Source organism: Podarcis pityusensis (genome assembly GCF_964106645.2).
Source record: "Podarcis pityusensis genome assembly, chromosome: 13".
NCBI classification, from domain to species: domain Eukaryota; kingdom Metazoa; phylum Chordata; class Lepidosauria; order Squamata; family Lacertidae; genus Podarcis; species Podarcis pityusensis.
This window is the reverse complement of record NC_138038.1, coordinates 13,912,387-13,935,783: the sequence shown is the minus strand read 5'-3', so window position 1 is coordinate 13,935,783 and position 23,397 is coordinate 13,912,387. Positions and strand designations below refer to the sequence as shown.

The window sequence follows — 23,397 nt, the reverse complement described above, 5'->3', positions numbered from 1 at the left end:
ATTATTGGGCAGTGGGACTGCCCTCCCACTACCCACCAGTGCCAATGGGCCTGATTCTGCTTCACATGTGTATTGCAGATGGAGCCTTGGAGCAGAATTGTGGTGATGGGCTGAGATCTGTCTCCCTTCCACATCCCTGTATAGAAGCAACTTCAGACACTTTCTTCTCTCAATATATGCCTGCTTAATCTTTCTTTGAGAGACAAAGGGCTCTCGGAGCTGACATTTCAATATCATGTTTGTTTTGCACTGGGGTGGGTGAGATGCTGCTCCAGGAAGGATATATGGCTACAATGCCATAATAATATTACTTGGGAAGAAGCTGGAGATTCTGCTGCTCTCTCACAACAGCAACCCCCCCCCCCCCAATGATTCAAATCAACTTGTGTAACTTTAATATTGGCGCTTATGGCACCTTCTGTGTGTAGAGGTTTATTGTTAACGCTGATCCTCAAAATAGGTTTCGATGCAAGATGGTTATTGGGTCGCTACCTTTGATTGGCACATAGGTAAACATAATAAAAGCTGCAACAAGGGCGGGGGGGGGGGGAGAAAGAGTTTGCCAAGGTTGTGATCAGCTAGAAAAATGCAAGCTGTGCTGCTGATAGAAGTAGTGTGACTCATGCAACACGCTGGCGATTAATATACACAGAACAATACAGTGGTACCTCGGGTTAAGTACTTAATTTGTTCCGGAGGTCCATACTTAACCTGAAACTGTTCTTAACCTGAAGCACCACTTTAGTTAATGGGGCCTCCTGCTGCTGCCGCGCCACCGGAGCACGATTTCTGTTCTCATCCTGAAGCAAAGTTCTTAACCTGAAGCACTATTACTGGGTTAGCGGAGTCTGTAACTTGAAGCGTTTGTAACCTGAAGCGTATGTAACCCGAGGTACCACTGTAATTATACACACTTTATCAACCTTCTGAGAAAAATACAAAACATTAAACAAAGCCACAAAGACTTGCGAACTACCCAGCCTAAAATGAACTTATAATGTCTGGTTTCAATAGATTTTTCAAATGCTTAACTCAGTCTTTTAGATAAGTTCATGAAGAGACCAACAAAAGGTAAGTTCGGTGATATTCACAATACCGAGAGATGCTAGTAGAGTTGTAAAGGTAAAGGGACCTCTGACCATTAGGTCCAGTTGTGATCAACTCTGGGGTTGCGGTGCTCATCTCGCTTTACTGGCCGAGGGAGCCAGTGTACAGCTTCCAGGTCATGTGGCCAGCATGACTAAGCCGCTTCTGGCGAACCAGAGCAGCACATGGAAACGCCGTTTACCTTCCTGCCAGAGCAGTACCTATTTATCTACTTGCACTTTGATGTGCTTTCGAACTGCTAGGTTGGCAGGAGCAGGGACCGGGCAACAGGAGCTCACCCCGTCGCGGGGATTCGAACCGCCGACCTTCTGATCGGCAAGTCCTAGGCTCAGTGGTTTAGACCACAGCGCCACCCACGTCCCTAGTAGAGTTGTAGATAGATGTTAATAAAGTTGTAGACAATGAAGTTGTAGACGACAGGGTGCCGACATTTTGCACCTGTTTCAGCCTGGCAGTCCAAATAATCTAAAGGCCGCTGTTCGCCCCTGATGGGGCCATTTAACTGGGGCTTGCAGGTAAAACACTCCCAAAATAGTTTTCTGGGCTTCATCAGTGGTCTAATCTCAGATTCTTGATACGTGTATTGATATTCAATCTTATAGAGAATACTCTTTCTTGGCTTAAGCTTAAGAGACTGATTTGCTTGTGATCAGTGCCGTCTTAAACATATCCAGCGCTGTGGTGCGAAGATCCCTCTGGTGCCCCTCCCCCCGTTTCCCAGAGTTGTCAACCTTTTTAAGGGGGGGACCCCAAAGTTGTTGACATTTTTAAGAAAGGCTGCTCCCGCCCTCGCGCTTCTGCCCCATGCTGCTTGCGCACGGCCGGGCATCGGCTCCTGCGGTGGGATCATGGTGTAGGGCTGGGAAGCCGGGCGCGATGGGGGCGCACGGGAGGCAGGCAGGGGTCTCGTCCGGGCAGGGGCAGGCGAAGTGAGCTGGTTCATCCCCGTCGCCACAGCAGAGAAGTGCGCTCACTCAGTCGCAGTCTTGCCGTCCTTGCTTGGGGAGGAGGGGGGGGCGTGACTGTGAGGGGATTGGGCAGGGGAAGGAAACGCGGTTCGTGTGAAGGATTGCAGAGGTGGGGCGGCAGCAGGAGGAGGCAGGATCCGTGCAAGGCGGTGGAGAAGCAGGGGAAGGAGGGAGGGGCGCTGGGGCCAGCAGTTGCAGCGTGTGGCCTTGAGTGCGGGGATCTTTCAGCGTAGAAGAAGAGTTTGGATTTGATATCCCGCTTTATCACTACCCAAAGGAGTCTCAAAGCGGCTAACATTCTCCTTTCCCTTCCTCCCCCACAACAAACACTCTGTGAGGTGAGTGACGCTGAGAGACTTCAGAGAAGTGTGACTAGCCCAAGGTCACTGAAATATACTCGGAGTCGAGTATGGATTTCATGCTCTTTATTCAGCTCATAGTAGTGAGGAATGGAAGTTCCCCCGAAATGTCTGCTTTATATACATTATTTACACAATGGGCCCCACGTGATTGGCTAATTCCGAGATTCTCCTGTAGGCCAATCAGGTTGCGGATTCACTTCCACCTGGAGTTCGATTGGGTGGCTCCTGCGGACCAATCAGACTGCTGCATTCTGGATCCTATTGTTCTAGGACCAATCAGACTGCTGCATTCTGAATCTTATTGTTCTAGGACCAATCAGACTGCTGCAATTTGGATCCTATTCAACTCAGTACATAACAATCACCCAGCAGCTGCATGTGGAGGAGCGGAGATGCGAACCCTCTTCACCAGATTACGAGTCTACCGCTCTTAACCACTATACCACACTGGTTCACTGGTAGAGTGGATGGGGGAAGCAATGGTAGAGTCACGTTTATTATGCGCAGAGCTTGGGATGCAAGCACACGCTACGCAACCGAGGAGGTGGTGTGTCATGGAGCCAGCGGAGAGAGCTCCGGACTGTGGAAAAGCATCCAGAACCTTCCCGCCTCTGACGGGCGCTGGAGGCACGCAGGCACCAAGCCCCCGCTCCGCCTCGCTTACCTCCCCATTCTCCCCTCCCCGGACTCTCCCCGGACTCTCCGCCTGGCGCCCTCCACTGCTTGGGGCCCTGGCTCGCCGCACCACTATGCCCAATGGTAAAGACGTCCCTGGTTGTGATCAAGAGCACACGTCAACTGTGAAAGAAGCCAGTGTGTAGAAAAAGCCAGTGTGTTGTGATGTCTGGGGCTGCAAACACACCCTATACAGTGGTGCCTCGGGTTACATATGCTTCAGGTTACATACGCTTCAGGTTACAGACTCCGCTAACCCAGAAATAGTGCTTCAGGTTAAGAACGTTGCTTCAGGATGAGAACAGAAATTGTGCGGCGGCAGCAGGAGGCCCCATTAGCTAACGTGGTGCTTCAGGTTAAGAACAGTTTCAGGTTAAGTACAGACCTCCGGAACGAATTAAGTACTTAACCAGAGGTACCACTGTATTTAAAGCACCTCCCCTCTGTAGTTTGCTAAGGCAATGGGAGTTGTAGCTTTGTGAGAGATACGCTGCGGTTCTTTCGGAGAAGACTTGCGCTTTAAATGTACAGTCGTACCTTGGTTTCTGAACAGCTTAGTTCACAAACGTTTTGGCTCGCGGATGCCGCAAACCCAGAAGGGACTGCTCCGGTTTGCAAACTATTTTTGGAAGCCGAATGTCTGATGGGGCTTCTGATTGGATCAGAAGCCGTGCCTTGGTTTCCGAACGTTTTGGAAGTCGAATGGACTTCCAGAATGGATTCCTTTCGACTTCCTAGGTACAACTGGACAGTGCAGAAGCAGCCCTGGGTCTCTGAAGCCTCTGCAATGCAAGCAAAGAATAAATACTATTTGGAATCCCACTTTAACATTTAAAGCAATGTTTCCCTAACTGTCCTAGCAGTTTGAAAGCACGTCAAAGTGCAAGTAGATAAATAGGTACCACTCCGGCAGGAAGGTAAACGGCGTTTCCACGTGCTGCTCTGGTTTGCCAGAAGCAGCTTAGTCCTGCTGGCCACAGGACCCGGAAGCTGTACGCCGGCTCCCTCGGCCAATAAAGCGAGAGGAACGCCGCAACCCCAGAGTCGGTCACGACTGGACCTAATGGTCAGGGGTCCCTTTACCTTTACCTTCCCTAACTGTCATTATAGGGACTGAGGAGAGGGGATTCAATTCAGCTTGCATTTAAAGCCAAATTTATCAAATTCGTGCTTTCTGAAACAACGTGAGAGCCAAACGACAGCCGTCCTTCGAAGTTCCTGCTTATCTGAATCTTGCATTGCAGTTGTCCAGCCAGCCAATGTTTACAAAAATGCACATATTAGGATATAATGTGCATAAATAATATACTGCTGAAGAATAACAGGCAAAAATGAGTCAGATTGGGAGAAACTGCTTGCAAAAAAGTGTACGTTAGTTGAAACTGCGTATAAAATGCGCCTATTTGGAGAAATTCGTGCTAAAATGGTGAATAATTTTCATGAGGTTTGTTTGTTTGTTTTGCACATTTCTGCATAAATGTGGAGAACTGAATGTGGAGAACTGATATTGACAGATCCTTCCTCCCTTGCTTCACAGTGAGATTCAGGTCTCCTGCCATTAGCTAAGGAAAACCAAGATGCCTAGCTGCCTGTTCTATTTAAGTGTGTTCTAAGAAAGTCAGTACTAGCACAGTAAAGGAGGCAGCTCAAGCTATAAATCCCATTACACAATTATTTTCATCATTATATTGGTTTCTTGCTTATTTGATGAAGCGGCCTCAAGCCTACAAAAGCTTCTCCCAGAATGTCAGGCGCTACCAGACTCTTGCAGCTTTCATTTTTACTGCAACGGAGTTAATGTGGCTGCTTGTCTGAACATCTGGATACTGGGAAGTTCACAGTGACTTTACACATTCGAATGGGAGAGAGGTGGATGTGCAGAGTTTTAAATGTGTGACTTAGAAGCTGAAGTCACTGCTGAGTGAAGGACCATCAGCTGGAGACAGACAGACAAATAATAAGCAAATACAGATGAGAGCGAGTTTGAGGGAGGGAAGTTGTCATCTGCTATTTTTCCGGAAAAAGAGGTGCCAGAACTCACCATGAGTGCCTATGTTGTTCTCTTAGAATGGCAATAGAGCCCACCTGAGAGGTGTCGGAACAGAGTTCCGGCAAGTTCCGGCTGAAAAAAGCCCTAATTTTAAACTAGACACCTACAATGCAGAACATACACTTTTGGAAATTCAAAATGTTCTCCTCAAAATTTGACCATAAAGACTTGCTGTTTTTAATCTCCCCATTACTAGGGGCACATTTCGACTTTTGGAATAAATGACCCTTCACTCAAATAACTTTTCCCATAGCTGATTTAAGGACAGGTCAAACTTTAAGCCGCATGTTGCTGTCTTACATGGCTTTGGCCCCACATACCTGAAGGAACATCTCCACCTCCATCATTCAGTCTGGAGATCCAACTCTGAGGGCTTTTTGGCATTTCCCTTACTGCAAGAAGTGAGGTTACAGGGAACCAGGCAGAGGGCCTTCTCTGTAGTGGCACCCGCCCTGTGGAACGCCCTCCCACCATATGTCAAGGAAATAAACAGCTACATGATTTTTTTTTTTTTATTTGTATATAATTGTTATTACATTTTTTGTTTTACAATATTAAGTACTCATTTTTACATCCTTAAGATATCAGTGACTTCCCTTCTTCTCTTTCCATTGTTCATTTTACATATCATAAATCCCTACTGTCAGGGAACTGCCATCGGAAGGAAGGGAGGTGGAAGGGATCACACAGGTTGGGAGAGACTCAGCAGCTGAAGAGGGAACCAGTAGGGGGAGAAGAGCTGAGCTGAGGGAAAGTGAGCAGGAGGGATGGCTCCGAGACACTTCCAGCGAAAACAGTGGGGAGGTTTCAGGACCTCCTGTAGGGACACCCACTCCTCGCCGGAAACTGTCACGCAGAGAGTCCAGAAGACGTGTTTCCGTTAAGGAGCTTTTATGTTGGAAGCGATTCCGAAAGCAACCACTGTCGGAATCTGCAAGCGACTGACAGAGCCATGTTTAAGGGGCTCCGTTACAGACAGAGGTTTGCAAACTTGACCAAACTCTGAGGGACTTGGATTTTACGCACAAACAGCTCATCGTCCCATCACAGCATTCCGACAGTCTCTGTGAGCAGTTTGTGCAGGAGAAGGCATCATGAGCAACCCAGCCGGAACCGGAGAAGCAGGAGCTGGAGCGGGTCCAAGCCTGGAGGAAAGGTACCGGGCGTTGGAGGTCCAGCTAGCGCTGCAGACGGCGAGGCTCGAGGAGAGGAGGGCTCAAGATGCAGAGAAGGGGAAAACCACCCCGCTCGCCAGAAAGTTGCCAGAATTGGTGCAGAAGTTTGGGGGGGAGGCCAAGGACTATCATGCCTTTAGGACAGAGATGCAATATGCCCTTAATCTGCAGTTTGATGACTTTCCCGACGAGGAATCGCGGGTGGCTTTTGTGATTGGGCATCTCGAAAAGGGGGCGAAAGACTGGGTGAGGCCCCTGATGGCAACAAACAATGACATCCTGAAGGATACGAGGAAGTTTTTTCGTGCAATGGATTTGATGTTTTCCAGCGATATTGAGCAGGGAGTGGTACGCAGACAGTTAATGGCGTGCAAACAGGGGAGCCGATCTGTGCGTGAGTACTGGACTGAGTTTACCATGTTGATCCATAAATTGGGGTGGGATCTATCGGCGGAACCCATTCAAATGCTCTTTGAAGAAGGGCTTGCTTCGGCGGTAAAGGATGAACTTTCCCGGGCGCCCAGGGCGGAGTCGATGGACCAGCTGACCAAATCAGCGCTGACCATAGGAGCGCGCCAAGAGGCGAGAGCCTTGGAGAGGCGGGAAGGGAAGGGGGAACGTTGGAGGGAGCTTCGCATTCCAGAGATTCCAGAGCCACCGTTCCCGCCGGGAGAGCCGATGGAAATTGGAACAGCGCGCGCGCGCGCAGTTTCAAAGCCCAGTGAAGAGCGGAAGAAGGAGGGAAAGGGCGCCAAGAAATGTTATCTCTGCCAACAGCCAGGTCATTTTGCCAGAGTCTGCCCCCAAAGAAAGGAATGGCAAGGAATGGCGGGAGCTGTTGGGGAGAGGGAGGAAAAGGTACCGGAGCAAGTAAAAGCCAACGCCTGGCTGCCACCGTCGGGGCACAGCAGCCAGGCCAAAGAGCAGTGAAAGTGCCCACGCCGGAACCTCCTAAACCCGCCCTAGTGATAGAGGTGTTACTAGAGCTGCCTAACGGACACCCACTAAAGATAAAGGCGCTATCGGACTCAGGCAGCTCCTGCAATTTCATGAGTAAGGAGTTTGCTGCTGAGCACCAGATACAGACTATCCCTTTAAGTAACCCTTTGCAGGTGACCACGATCGATGGAAGGGAGCTGCTGGGAGGAGAAGTCAGCCAGCAGACCGTCCCAATGATAATGAGGGTAGCAAGACACACTGAGCTAATAGCGTTTAATGTGGCTACCTTGGGAGGAGCTCCCATTATTTTGGGGATGAGCTGGCTAGCGTTACATGATCCGCTAGTGGGCTGGCATCAGAGAGTGGTCTCCTTTGGGTCAGCACATTGTCTAGAACACTGCAAAGAGCGGGAGGCTCAAGGAGGGGCCAGAGCCACTCTAGCAGGGACGGAAGTAACGGAGAAGGGGAAGGTTCCCCAACAATACGCCGACCTGAGCAACGTCTTCAGCGAGAGGCAGGCAGACAAACTACCCCCACATAGGCCCTTTGACTGTCAAATCAATTTACTCCCTGGGGCACAGCTCCCTGTAGGCAAGCTGTACGCCATGTCAGACAGAGAGATGCAGGAGCTAAGGGAGTTCATTGACAAGAACCTGAAGAGAGGGTTCATCAGAGAGTCCAGGGCGGTGGGGGGCAGCCCAGTGTTTTTTGTGGACAAAAAAAACACGGACAAACCCAGGCTTGTAGTGGACTTCAGGGCCTTAAATGCAGTGTCAGAACCAGTGACTTTCCCGATGCCCAGAATTGATGACATTTTGACAAGGGTCAGGAAGGGAAAGATTTTTACTAAACTGGACCTGAGGGGGGCGTACAACCTGATACGAATAAGGAAGGGGGATGAATGGAAAACCACCATGTTCACCCCTTTGGGGGCATTTGAATATTTAGTTATGCCCTTCGGCCTACAAGCAGGCTCCGCGTGCTTTCAATCGTTTATGAACCACGTCCTGGGGCCTTTGCTTTACAAGAATTGTGTGGCCTTCTTAGATGACGTGTTAGTATATTCAGAGACTGAGGAGCAGCATGTAAAAGACGTCAGGGAAGTGTTGGGCAGACTGCAAGCCAATCAGCTGTGGGTGAAGCTAGAGAAGTGTCAGTTTCATGCCAAGGAGGTGGAATTCCTGGGGTACCGCTTGTCGGACAAGGGATTGGTCATGGATCCTGGCAAGGTCCAAGCGGTACTGGAATGGAAAACACCGAAAACAAGGAAGGATGTGCAAAGATTCCTTGGATTTGGAAACTTCTATCGGAAGTTCATCAGAAATTTTGCCCACTTGACGGCTCCCATTACGGACTGTCTCAGCAGTAAGAGGAAATTCGTTTGGACGGCGGAGGCGGAGTGAGCTTTTGAGGAACTGAAAAGGGCGTTCGCTTCGGAAGAACAGCTCCTGCATGTGGATTTACAAAAACCGATGCGAGTGGAGACGGACACATCAGACCGGGCTGTGGGGGCGGTGCTTCTGCAGCCTGGGAAGGAGGAGTCAGAGTGGAGACCGTGTGCCTTTTTTTCGCGAAAGCTGAACAAATCTGAGAGGAACTACACGGTGTATGACCGAGAACTACTTGCCATTCATGAAGCGTTCAGGAGATGGAGGCATTTATTAATTGGGGCACAACATAAGGTGCAAGTGTGCACGGACCACAAGAACTTAGAGTATTGGAGAACGGCACGAGTGCTCAACCAACGGCAAGTGCGATGGGCCCAGGAGTTCTCCAAATTTCACTTTGAAATTTGTTATGTGCCAGGTCCAGAAAATGTTAGGGCGGACGCTCTCTCACGCAAACCTGAATATTTGGAAGGGGAGGGGGGACCCGAAGAGAGACATGTCATCCCAGAGGACCGCTGGGTGTGTGGGGCGGCATTGGTGGGGCAAAGAGAACTGGTAGAGGAAACAGAGAATGATGAATATGCCCAGAATAAGCTCAGAGGTCTTAGGGGTGAGGGAGAGGAACCAGGGGGTTTTGAGGAAAGAAATGGAGCGTTGTATTACAAAGGGGCACTGTATATCCCCGAAGGAGACTTAAGGGGGAGGGTACTCAAGCAGTTGCACGACAGCCCCACGGCGGGGCATTTTGGACAACACAAAACCATGTGGTTGGTCACCAGGGAATTTTGGTGGCCTAAGGTGAGGGAAGATGTACGGGAGTATGTAAGAGGGTGTGAGCAATGCCAGCGAGCCAAAGGGGAGAGGCAGGCGCCGGCGGGGCTATTAGAACCCTTACCAACCCCAGAACGACCTTGGGAGGCAGTGTCGATAGATTTTATGACTGATCTGCCGAAGTCCAAGGGGAAAACAGCCATCATGGTGGTGGTAGACCTACTAACAAAGATGTGCCACTTTGTAGCCTGTTCGCATGCAGTCACGGTGGAAGAGACAGCGAAGTTATTTGTAGAACACATTTTTAGGTTGCACGGAGTGCCATTGAGGGTGGTCTCAGACAGGGGAAAACAATTTACTTCCAGGTTCTGGAGGAAGCTCATGAGCTTACTGCAGGTGGAGGTCAACTTTTCGACTGCCCGGCACCCTGAAACCAACGGGCAGGCGGAAAGAGCAAACGGTGTCCTCCAGCAATACCTGAGGTGTTATGTCAATGACAGAGAGAATGACTGGGTAGAGAAGTTGGCGCTGGCGGAATTTGCCTACAACAATGCAGAGAATGTGTCCACAGGGATGAGCCCCTTCTTGGCTAATTATGGGTGTCATCCCAGGGCATTCCCAGGGGGAGGAGGGGAGAGATGGAGCGTCCCGGCAGCCGAGCATTTTGTAGAAGAAATGGAAGCAATCCATCGTCAGCTCCAACTCAACTTAGAAAGGGCGAAGGAAGAATACAAGAGGCAGGCAGACAAGAACCGAAGGGAAGGTGAAACCATAAGGGTGGGAGATCGGGTGTGGCTGTCAACCCAAGGGTTGCCGTTCAAAGGAGGTTGTAAGAAATTAAGACCCAGGAGGTTGGGTCCCTTTGAGGTCATTCAACAAGTCAACCCAGTGGCTTTCAGGCTCCGGTTACCCAACCACATGAAACTGCACCCAGTATTTCACAGGTCGTTACTGTCACCGTATGAGGGGGGACGAGAAGGGATGTCCACTCGGGGACCGATCATAGAAGAAAGGGAATGCAGCAGCCATGTGGCAGAAATCCTCGACGCCAGGTGGAAGGGGGATCAGGTGGAGTATTTGGTAGCGTGGGAAGGAGAACCGGAGTCAGAAAACACTTGGGTAATGGCAGAAGATATCAATGACGAGGTATTGATAGAAACGTTCCATCAAAGGTTCCCAAGGAAACCTCAGCCTGTGGAGAGGTTCCGGAGGGAATACTTTGGGACCACCGATGAGGAGGAGGAGTTGGAAGGATTCACGGATTCGGAAGGGGAAGGGGAGATGGACTCTGAGGAGGAGGAGTACTTCGAGACCAGGAACCGCAACAGGTGGAGAGAAGTGTTCGAGACATCGGAAGGTGAAGGAAGTTCCTTCCGGGGTTTTGCCTCCTCACCGCCCATAGAGGAGGGGGCGGGAGGGGGTGAAGGGGGCCCTGGAGGGGAGGTGGATGTCAGGGAACTGCCATCGGAAGGAAGGGAGGTGGAAGGGCTCACACAGGTTGGGAGAGACTCAGCAGCTGAAGAGGGAACCAGTAGGGGGAGAAGAGCTGAGCTGAGGGAAAGTGAGCAGGAGGGATGGCTCCGAGACACTTCCAGCGAAAACAGTGGGGAGGTTTCAGGACCTCCTGTAGGGACACCCACTCCTCGCCGGAAACTGTCACGCAGAGAGTCCAGAAGACGTGTTTCCGTTAAGGAGCTTTTATGTTGGAAGCGATTCCGAAAGCAACCACTGTCGGAATCTGCAAGCGACTGACAGAGCCATGTTTAAGGGGCTCCGTTACAGACAGAGGTTTGCAAACTTGACCAAACTCTGAGGGACTTGGATTTTACGCACAAGCAGCTCATCGTCCCATCACACCTACATATTTTACAAAAACCATACCATTCAGTATTCCGTTATTGCATCCATCAAAACTTATTTACACTGTTGAATTTATCTTAATGCTGCCAGGGTTTTCAGCTGTACACAATTATTTCCCATATATTCTAAAAACGTTTTCCAATGTTCTCCAAACATACGTTCTTCTTGTTCTCTTATTCTGTATGTTAAGTCTGCAAGCTGCACATATTCTGTCAACTTAAGTTGCCACTCTTCTTTGGTTGGGACCTCTCTCGTTCTCCATTTTGGGGCTAACGAAACACGGGCCGCAGTAGTGGCATACATAAATAACCTTTTTTGACACCTGGGAATTTCAGTCTGAATTATCCCCAACAGAATGGGCAGCTACATGACTTTTAGAAGACATCTGAAGGCAGCCCTGTCCAGGGAAGTTTCTAATGTTTGATGTCTTGCTGTGTTTTAATTTGCTGGAAGCCTCCCAAAGTGGCCGGGGCATCCCAGTTAGATGGGTAGCTTGTAAATAAATGAATCGTTGTTGTTGTTGTTGTTACTACCACCGCTACTACTACAGCTCACATCATCCTTGGCTTTACTGGCTGGGGCTGATGGGAGTTGGAGTCCAATAGCATATGGAACAACTGATTGGTTCAAAATTGGGAAAGGAGTACAACAAGGCTGTATATTGTCTCCCTGCTTATTTAACTTATATGCAGAATTCATCGTGCGAAAGGCTGGGCTGGATGAATCCCAAGCCGGAATTAAGATTGCCGGAAGAAATATCAACAACCTCAGATATGCAGATGACACAACCTTGATGGCAGAAAGTGAGGAGGAATTAAAGAACCTTTTAATGAGGGTGAAAGAAGAGAGCGCAAAATATGGTCTGAAGCTCAACATCAAAAAAACGAAGATCATGGCCACTGGGCCCATCACCTCCTGGCAAATAGAAGGGGAAGAAATGGAGGCAGTGAGAGATTTTACTTTCTTGCACTCCATGATCACTGCAGATAGTGACAGCAGTCACGAAATTAAAAGACGCCTGCTTCTTGGGAGAAAAGCAATGACAAACCTAGACAGCATCTTAAAAAGCAGAGACATCACCTTGCCAACAAAGGTCCATATAGTTAAAGCTATGGTTTTCCCAGTAGTGATGTATGGAAGTGAGAGCTGGACCATAAAGAAGGCTGATCGCCGAAGAATTGATGCTTTTGAATTACGGTGCTCTTGAGAGTCCTATGGACTGCAAGAAGATCAAACCTATCCATTCTGAAGGAAATCAGCCCTGAGTGCTCACTGGAAGGACAGATCGTGAAGCTGAGGCTCCAATACTTTGGCCACCTCATGAGAAGAGAAGACTCCCTAGAAAAGACCCTGATGTTGGGAAAGATGGAGGGCACAAGGAGAAGGGGACGACAGAGGACGAGATGGTTGGATAGTGTTCTCGGAGCTACCAGCATGAGTTTGACCAAACTGCAGGAGGCAGTGGAAGACAGGAGTGCCTGGCATGCTCTGGTCCATGGGGTCACGAATAGACACGACTAAATGACTAAACAACAACAACAACAGGCACACAGACGACCGAAGGTTCTCCGTCCTTGGCTTAAGCAAATGGAAGAGAAGTGAATGAATGACAACAAAGCCATCAATATCTCCAGCCAGCTCCTCCTCCTCATTGCAAAGGCAGGATTGAAGGGGGCTTTGTCTTGGGGTACTGACGCCTGCCACTCACCCACCCACCATTCTCCATAGAGTCTTGACAGCTCCATTAATCATACAGAGAAGCTTTCTGCATCATTAGCACCACAATATACTCCCCCCCCTCAAAGCTGGCTCGTTGTCAGAGCTTAGGACCAGCATAACACAGCTGCCTCCTCCCTTCTCTCTCATTACGATCTCTACAACCCACTGTGGGTGTCCCCCTTCGCGACACCATTTGTGTCAGGTTCATTCAGCGAAGACACGGTGAGAGAATCGCCTCCCGCTTAGGGATTTCCCTTCCGCCGCATAGATTTCCGAAATCCGAACCTGAACTCCTTCTGGAGGCACTGTTAAGACCCCAATGTTTGGTTCAGCCTTTCAAGATTAGGACCAGGGCAGAGACAGGTGGGGGTGTTTAATCGAGTTGGATTTGAAAAGGTTCAGAGCCTGCCCTGATTCTTGGCTTCCCCCAAACATTGTGGCACCTCAGGCGGACCTGAAAATGGCGTCTCCATCCCTGCCAAAGATGAAGCGGTGAGGGAAGATCTGCCTCAGGAACAAGCAGGGGCAAAAAGTTGACATTGGGATCTGCACGCAGCCTTCCCGCTGCTCCCCGAGTTTGTAGGGCTGGTGGTGGGGGAAGTGCTTTCCCCCACCGCCAGCCCCAAAGAGCAGGTTGGGGCTGGCAGGGGAAGCCTGGTCCCCCCCCCAGCCCCAGGGACCACACATTCGCTCCATAAGACACACAGACATTTCCCTTTAGATTTTAAGAGGGAAAAAGTGCGTCTTATGGAGAGGAAAATACGGTAACTTCAGATCAGAAAGGGTTTTGTTCTCCATTTGGCTGCACCAGGCAGCTCTTGTTCTAACTGCCTGATTTATGGGCCGCAATTAATTGACTTCATTGCTTTCCAATGATGGGAGGTGGACACTTGGAGTATCTCAATAAGCAGCAGTGATGAATGGGGGTCACGCTCCTGAGCACCACTTCTCGGCCTTCGGAAGACCATTTTTGTTGCGCCTTGCCATAATAAAATGTTGAACTCAGTGGGCGGTCAGGATGTGGTTCCTAAATATTCTAGTGCCGAATACTTGCAGCTAGCTCCCTTCTTGGCATCCTCTGTCTTGCTATTGATCTCCAGTGCTTGGTGTGAATAATTATGCCACGCGGCTCACCTCTCTCTCATTTCTGACGCAAGTGACACCCGTTTTCTTGAGTGGCATAAAAAAGGCTGGATACAATATGGGGGATGCTTCACCTCAGTAAAGGACCATTCTGTGCTTATCGTCAAGGGATTTAGGATTCTGATATAACAGTGAGTCAAAAGCTGTGAATACAACTCCCTTTCACAATTCTGTCACAGGAAACAGACCAAAAAATATATATAAATGTTTTGGTGCAAACTAAAGTTGGATGTTCAGATTTAGAGAAGGAAGGAGGAAGAAAGGGGAGACATTTTGTTCAAAGTTTTCAGTAGGTTCTAGGCCAGCCTTCCAATTTTTAACTACAACTTCCATCAGCCCCATCAGCACATAGAATTTCTCTTCCATCTCTACTTGCGACCAGACATGTACAGTGGTACCTCGGGTTACAAACGCTTCAGGTTACATACACTTCAGGTTACAGACTCCGCTAACCCAGAAATATTACCTCGGGTTAAGAACTTTGCTTCAGGATGAGAACAGAAATCATGCAGCGGCGGGGCAGCAGCAGCAGGAGGCCCCATTAGCTAAAGGGGTGCTTCAGGTTAAGAACAGACCTCCAGAACAAATTACCGTATTTTTCGCTCTATAAGACGCACCAGACCACAAGACGCACCTAGTTTTGGGAGGAGGAAAACAAGAAAAAAAATATTCTGAATCTCAGAAGCCAGAACAGCAAGAGGGATTGCTGCTTTCACTGCGCAGCGATCCCTCTTGCTGTTCTGGCTTCTGGGATAGCTGCGCAGCCTGCATTCGCTCCATAAGACACACACACATTTCCCCTTACTTTTTAGGAGGGAAAAAGTGAGTCTTATAGAGCAAAAAATACAGTAAGTTCTTAACCCGAGGTACTACTGTATAGGCTTCCAGAGTAAAGTTATCAGGGAAAATCAGCAGTACAGTGAATGAAAAATACCCTCACATCATATTCAAAATTAGCCAAAGGCTTTTTTTGAAACGAAAGCTTCTATAAGGTAAAGGTAAAGGGACCCCTGACCATTAGGTCCAGTCGTGACCGACTCTGGGGTTGCGGTGCTCATATCGCTTTATTGGCCGAGGGAGCCGGTGTACAGCTTCCGGGTCATGTGGCCAGCATGACAAAACTGCTTCTGGCGAATCAGAGCAGCGCATGGAAACACTGTTTACCTTCCCGCTGGAGTGGTACCTATTTATCTACTTGCACTATGACGTGCTTTCGAACTGCTAGGTTGGCAGGAGCAGGGACCGAGCAACGGGAGCTTACCCTGTCATGGGGATTCGAACCATCGACCTTCTGATCAGCAAGTCCTAGGCTCTGTGGTTTAACCCACAGCGCCACCTGTGAGCATCTATATGTGGGATCTAAAAGCCAGCAATGACTGGCAGTAGTGTAGCATTGGTTGCTGGTGCCCGGGGTGCACTTGTGCACTGCTGTCGCCGCTGGAGCAACCCCACCCCCATTAGAGCAAAGCGGGGTTGTGCTGAGCAGCCTGCCCGCCCGGCCAGCAGACAGAGAGGAGTACCAGGCTGGGGCATGCTGGGGGCACCTGGTTGGTGCCCCCTCAAGAATTGTGTGCCCAGGGCCTCAGCCCTTCTGTACAACACCAAGCTACGCCCCTGATGACTAGGCCTAGTGTGTCCTAGTTCCAAAGGAAAGAAGCCACTGCAGTGGTACCTCAGGTTAAGTACTTAATTTGTTCTGGAGGTCCGTTCTTAACCTGAAGCACCACTTTAGCTAATTGGGCCTCCCGCTGCTGCCGCGCCGCTGGAGCACAATTTCTGTTCTCGTCCTGAAGCAAAGTTCTTAACTCGAGGTACTATTTCTGGGTTAGCGGAGTCTGCAACCTGAAGCATATGTAACCTGAAGCGTCTATAACCCGAGGTACCACTGTACTTTGAAAGTCTTGCTGCTGCTTCCCTCTAGCCCAGGGTTTCCCCGACTGTGGTGCATGAACCACCAGTGGTCCACAAGCTTAATTCTGGTGGTCTGTGGTGTGTCTGTGGATTTGTGGTTGAACAAAGAAGACTGTACATCCACCACATCAAATATTCATATTGGTTTTTAATTGCATTTAATTGCTTCTTTTATTACTTACGTTGCACTTCCTTGTATTACAGTTTGAATTCCATGTACGTACAGTGGAACCTTGCTTTCCGAGCGTCTTGGAAACTGAACATTTCGGAACCCGAATGCCAAAAACCTGGAAGTAATTCCTTCCATTTTTGAATGCTTTTTGGAAGTCAAATGGCTTCCAATGTGCTTTTTTTTCCAATTTCCCCCACTGAGTTTGCCAACTGCCCTTTGTACCTTGGTTGTCAAATGTTTCAGAAGTCGAACAGTCTTCCAGAATGGATTACATTCGACAGCTGAGGTTCCACTGTACTAGATCTAAGAAATAAAATATTCAGTAAAACTGAAGTTGCTCCAACAGGCAGAAAAACCATGAAGAGGTGCATCAAAACCCTCAGCAATTTTCAAATGGTTTGTGGGGGGGGTGCAAGGAGTTTGGGCACCCTCTGCTCCAGCCTAATTTCAAAACGTCATGGCACTTGGTACTGGAAATCAATCTCCACCCCTCCTCCACCAGGAGCTCAGGTTGGCATCTTTGCTGCCCCCTATTTTATCTTCAAAACAACCCTGTGAGGTAAGTTAAGCCAAGAGACAGCGACTGACCCAAAGTTACCCAGTGATCTTCATGGCTGAGTGGAGATTTGAACCCAGGTCTCCGTGCTCTTAGTCCATCAAATGAAACACTGCACCATTTCAACGGTGCTTCCAGACAATTTGTTTATTGAGCATTCATCCTGATTTGTTTGCAGGGAAGTTACACCCTTGTGCAAATTAATTGAAACAAAGCATGCTTTCTATCTTACTCGTAATCCTGTACTCAAAACAAACACGAAAAGTCAGTTGATCCTTATGGTGTCGGAAGCCTGCAGCCAATAGAAGGAATGATGCACTCGCCACAATATATTGAGGTTCTACGAAAGAGAGTTATTCCAGAGCTGGAAAAGAGGTGTCCTGATAGTACTGGGATATTGCAGCAGGATCTAGCTCCCTGTCACATCTAAAGTGGTGAAAGGCCCCCCCCCCCAATATACAATGGGGCCAGTTCCCCTCTCTTCCTCCGAAAGTCCAACATCATCTCCTTTGTCTTGCTGATATTTGGTGCAAGTTGTTCTCTAGGCACCATGTGGAGACTTTCTGAACCTCCTCCCTTTACGCTGATTCATCTCAACTTGTAATTAGACCCTTTATGGTGGCATCATCTGCAAACTTAATCGTTGCAGTGGATGGATCAGATGAAATACAGTCATATGTATACAACAAGTACAGGTAGGGACTCAGCATGCATTCCTGTGTTACACAAGGTTACACAAGGTTACACTTGCCCACACCCTGAGTAAGCACAGCACATCCCTCACTCATCTGGGATGGATTTAGGGATTCTGAAAGAGGCACCATGATTCTGCAACAAGGTCTCAGCACTTTTCTGGTCCAGAAGTCCTGGCTGCGTTGACTTCTGTCCCTCCCACCACCAAATCCATCTTAAGCCGACCGAGTGCCAGAGCTACACAGGGGGGAAAGTATGATTCCCTACCCACCAACAGTGGTAGGAGCCGGTCGTTAACTGGCAAGTGAAGAGTGATTTTCCATCAATCAAGAAGCCTCTCATCTAATTAAGTATCGGTCTTCCCATCCTTTGATTAAAGATGATCCTGGAAATAATTCTTCCCACCTCCCTTAGCTCTGATGAAACTGTTAATTAGGGTGGCTTTTTAATTTTTTTTAAGGCAAATGCTGGCAGATGGCCCTGTCATTTAAGAAAACTGGTTCAAGACCTGCCACGCTAGGGGTTAATATCTCAAAAGACAGGGTTGGAGGTGTGTGTTAAATGTATGCTGTGCATACACATCCCTCCTTGCTGATTGCTGGACGTGTTGGATACAACTCTAAATGGGAATTGGGAGTCCATGGGTTGTGCTGAAGGGCATTATGGCGATATCTATCCAGCAGGCAGAGTCTGATAATGGACCGCTATGGTTTGGTCTGCATGGTTAAAAGCTGCCAATAGGTCTATCTTCTATGGCTCTGATCCTTCTGACACAGTGACGTAGCATGGGGTGGTTGCTCCAGACACAAAATTGCTAGGGGTGCAAAATTTCTACACCTGGTGCTGCCTCAATACGGCTCTGCACTTCCATCACTGGGCTCCGTTGAAAACGGCTTCTCCATGTGAACCAGGAAGCGACCTCTCCAGACCCGGAAGTGATCTCTCCAGACGACGGAACCGCTCTTCTTTTCTTATCTCTGCGGCTGTGATCTCCTGCGTGGCACAGATGCCGTTAGGGCTAGGCAGTTGAATGTGAATGTGTACTCTGCCTTGGGCACTGGCAACCCGCGCTACGCCACTGTTCTGACAAGCCGTTCATTCCACCCGCCATCAATCCTGTGGTCCTGAATCCCATAGGTTGGAAGTTTGCCTTCGCCTCGCCATTCACCTGTTGCCCTGAGATCAATTGATCTCACACACAAACAAACAAATCCCGCCGCAGCCAACCAAAGACAATCAACATACACCCTCGGCCACCCCAAACTCTCTCACCACCAAGGAAATATAACAAGTGAGTAGAAACAGAACCTCTCCAAGTGACGCTGGCACAAAACCCCCACAAATACACTAAGTAAAAGAACATAAGCTTTACTACCACCACCCCTCTCTCCCGTCTCCCCCACTCTTTTCTTCCCAACCCTATACAGTGGTACCTCGGGTTAAGTACTTAATTCGTTCCGGAGGTCCGTTCTTAACCTGAAACTGTTCTTAACCTGAAGCACCACTTTAGCTAATGGGGCCTCCTGCTGCTGCCGCGCCGCCAGAGCACGATTTCTGTTCTTATCCTGAAGCAAAGTTCTTAACCTGAAGCACTATTTCTGGGTTAGCGGAGTGTGTTACTTGAAGCGTATGTAACCTGAAGTGTATGTAACCCAAGGTACCACTGTACTGAATATAACACCAATGTCTCATAACAAATGTAACTGACCTGTAGAAAACGCAACCTGAAGAAAGAGACGATGCATGTTCTTTTGTAAATGAGGAAAATCATATATATATATATATATACACACACACACACACACACACACACACAGAGGGACAGGGGTGGCGCTGTGGGTTAAACCACAGAGCCTAGGACTTGCCGATCAGAAGGTCAGTGGTTTGAATCCCCATGACGGGGTGAGCTCCCGTTGCTCGGTCCCTGCTCCTGCCAACCTAGCAGTTCCAAAGCACGTCAAAGTGCAAGTAGATAAATAGGTACCGCTCCGGCGGGAAGGTAAACGGTGTTTCCGTGCGCTGCTCTGGTTCGCCAGAAGCGGCTTAGTCATGCTGGCCACATGACCCGGAAGCTGTAGGCCAGCTCCCTTGGCCAATAAAGCGAGATGAGCACTGCAACCCCAGAGTTGGCCACGACTGGACCTAATGGTCAGGGGTCCCTTTACCTTTACCTTATATATAAACAAGCTGTTCTTCACTCTGTCGGTTCCATGCCAGAAGTTATAAACCACGACCATGTCCCTCCAGCTCCTCTTCCTCCTCACATATCTTCCTTACAAGCTAACCCTCCCTCCCCCCGCAAGTACCCCACTTGCTTCAGACAAGTCTTCCATTGTAAGGATAGTTATCAATACCTTGATGATGTTACTTTCTCTTTTCAGGGACTTGGCTACGTGCCGGTGGGCTAAACGGAACCATAAACTCTATTCTAAATTGGGGGAGGGGGGAGCAACAGATAGTCAGGCAATCTCCCTCAATAATATTATTGCCTTAACCTCGTCGCCGTTGGGAGAGTGGCTGAAATAATGTACAGTGGTACCTCGGGTTAAGTACTTAATTCGTTCCGGAGGTCCATTCTTAACCTGAAACTGTGCTTAACCTGAAGCACCACTTTAGCTAATGGGGCCTCCTGCTGCCGCTGCGCCGCCGGAGCACGATTTCTGTTCTCACCCTGAAGCAAAGTTCTTAACCTGAAGCACTATTTCTGGGTTAGCGGAGTCTGTAACCTGAAGCGTATGTAACCCGAGGTACCACTGTGCGTGGTTGCACTCTGGTGGCAAGGAAGCCCTTCTTTAAGACCCAGTGTTATTAAATGAGTTTTTATTAAATGTCAAAACTAGGTTTGCCCACTACCAAGTTCAGTACTGTATCTGAGAGACAAGGCTGCCAGACTCCCCCACCCCCACCCCCACCCCTTACTCTTTTTTTGGGTGGCTGATCTCCAGCTCCTAATGCATCAAACGAGAAGGACCAAGGCTGAAGCCCTTCATCAGCCAAAACCGAATCAAAGGGTCTGCATGGAACTTGTGCTCCAAGAAGCTAGGAGGCAGGCACCCAGCAACGAGGCTGCTTTCTGATGTAACGGCCAGTTCCCTGTTTTGTTTTGGTGTTTTTTTTTCTAGCTCCAAAGCTGCTTCCCCTGTAGGGTGGCTGGCTCATGCCTTTGGCCGGCTTACCCCCACCTCCTGCCGGCGTTCCAGACCTCTGACAGTGGAAGAAAAGGGTCGGCTTGGGGTTCCCGCTGTCTAAGTCTCCATAACTCGATGCAGCTCACACACAGACGCCTGCTGATGGGCTGGAAAAATGTGTATCGATCGGTTGGACTTTGCAGACGGGTTTGATCAAGGAAAAGAGCGTGCAAGTTGTGTGTGTGCGTGTGTGTGTGCTTGTATCGGTGCGTGTGCATGCAGTATGCCTCGTCCCTACCCCCCACGCTACGGACAGCACAGAGAGTTGGCCTGCCTTGCCTCCTCCTAAGCATTCTGAGAAAGCAAGCATCTCTTTAATGGAATCCTGTACCAGGAGGGTCTGCGACAAAGTTTTGCAGTGTATTTCCCGCCCCCAAGAATGCTTTTGCTCAGGGATCCGGCCAACCAGCCTGGAATTGGAGTCTGGTAGGGCCGTTCTGGCCCGGGGAAGGGAACAGCGGGGTGGGAGTGGTTAAGGAAAGGGAAAATATGGCCCTCTTGCAGGCTTCCAATCCCAAACATGAGCATTTTATGTATAGCAAGGGAAATGGGGTAGCTTTGGGGAGCAGGAAAGGGGAAAGCATTCTCTCCCTGTTCATTCCTCCTGCAACATTCCCATATAGCACAGCTGGGGGTATATTTGTGTGTGTGTGTATGAACAGTGTGTATGGGACGCGGGTGGCGCTGTGGGTTAAACCACAGAGCCTAGGACTTGCCGATCAGAAGGTTGGTGGTTCGAATCCCCGCGACAGGGTGAGCTCCCGTTGCTCGGTCCCTGCTCCTGCCAACCTAGCAGTTCGGAAGCACGTCCAAGTGCAAGTAGATAAATAGGTACCACTCCGGCGGGAAGGTAAACGGCGTTTCCGTGCGCTGCTCTGGTTCGCCAGAAGCAGCTTAGTCATGCCGGCCACATAACCCAGAAGCTGTACGCTGGCTCCCTCGGCCAATAAAGCGAGATGAGCGCCGCAACCCCAGAGTCGGTCACAACTGGACCTAATCGGCAGGGGTCCCTTTACCTTTATGAACAGTTATGAAATCATTGAGTTGGAAGGGACCCGGTGCAGGGAGCTGGACTAGATTACGTTCAATGATTTTATGATTCTAACAAAAGCACTCTCTGTTCACGGAGGCAACAAGCTTCTCTGGACATGGCTGTCACTTTATACCAGGTGTTGGCGGAAACTTTGGCCCTCCAGATGTTGCCCAACCACAGCTCCTGACGTCCCTGGCCATTCACCGTGCTTGCAAGGGCTGGTGGGAGTTGTAGTTCAGTGGCATCTGGAATGTGCAAGGTTCCTAAGCTCCTGCTTTGCGCTTTTCCAGGCATGTGATCTCAAACGAGTTTTCAAGTGCCAAGAGACCTGCGGAGAAAAAGTTTCTGTATCATGTTTATCTTGCCTGTGGCTGGATAATAGATCATCTTACCCTGATTATCTACATCTCGAAATCAATCTCTGCCCAACTCCCAAGCCGATCTGTCATTCCTGACGGGCCGCTTTTGTCCAGTCACTGTGCTTCCTCCACTGGCATCAATTTATCTCAAAGAGCAAATTTGTTCTGTTTATTTGCATTAGATGTCCAGTCCGTGCCTGTTTTTCCCACTTCAAGCTTCTGTCCTGTCCACCCTCCCGAAAGCCAACCAGTTTGGGATGCAGACACCTTCCGTTACAAATCAATACCCTCCAACATTTCTCTGATGAAAACAGGGACAGCCTATTCCACAACAACAACAACAACAACAACAACAACAACTTTATTTAATAATTATACCCCACCCATCTGACTGGGTTGCCCCTGCCACTCTTAGTGGCTTCCAATATACAGTGGTACCTCGGGTTACATATGCTTCAGGTTACATACGCTTCAGGTTACAGACTCCGCTAACCTGGAAATAGTACCTCAGGTTAAGAACTTTGCTTCAGGATGAGAACAGAAATCGTGTGGCGGCGGACGGAGGCCCCATTAGCTAAAGTGGTATCTAAGGTTAAGAACTGTTTCAGGTTAAGAACGGACCTCCAGAACGAATTAAGTACTTAACCCAAGATACCACTGTATATAAAACATAATAAAACATTATTATTATTTTTTTTAAAAAACCTTCCCCATACAGGGCTGCCTTCAGATGGTTCAGGAGTCAGATAACTGCCAGGGGTCAGCAAACTTTTTCAGCAGGGGGCTGGTCGACTGTCCCTCAGACCTTGTGGGGGGCCGGACTATATTTTGAAAGAAGAAGAAAAAAGAACAAATTCCTATCCCTATGCCCCACAAATAACCCAGAGATGCATTTTAAATAAAAGGACACATTCTACTCATGTAAAAACACGCTGATTCCCAGACCGTCCATGGGCCGGATTTAGAAGGTGATTGGGTCGGATCCGGCCCCCAAGCCTTAATTTGCCTACCCATGGATAACTCCATGCACTCCAACATCTCTCTAATGAAAATAGGGACATTCTACCATATCCTCCAACATTTCTCTGATGAAAATAGGGATGTCCTAAGTAAATGTGGGACATTCTGGGATCAAATCAGAAACCAGGGCAGCTTCCGTAAAACTGGGGCTGTCCCTGGAAAATACGGAGACTTGGAGGGTCTGCAAATCTGCAATGGTGGCCCAATCCCAGAAGGCAACATACTGAGGGATTCATGAAACATGTTTTGCTAGATAGGCACACGATAGGAGCTGAAGCTCAGAGTTTTCCTGTGAGTTTGCTAGAGAG

The 23,397-nt window shown here is 49.0% G+C and overlaps 1 long non-coding RNA gene across 2 annotated transcripts in view; it reads left to right on the top strand.

Moving 5' to 3' along the window:
- Positions 1–15,199, top strand: part of LOC308460612 — a 427,618-nt gene extending 412,419 nt beyond the window's left edge. The window contains exon 3 of one of the 2 annotated variants that reach the window (XR_013978621.1): positions 15,156–15,199. This is a non-coding gene — a long non-coding RNA (uncharacterized lncRNA). The remainder of the gene's footprint in view (positions 1–15,155) is intronic. The other variant, XR_013978622.1, reaches the window with a different exon arrangement.
- Positions 15,200–23,397: the final 8,198 nt, after the last annotated feature.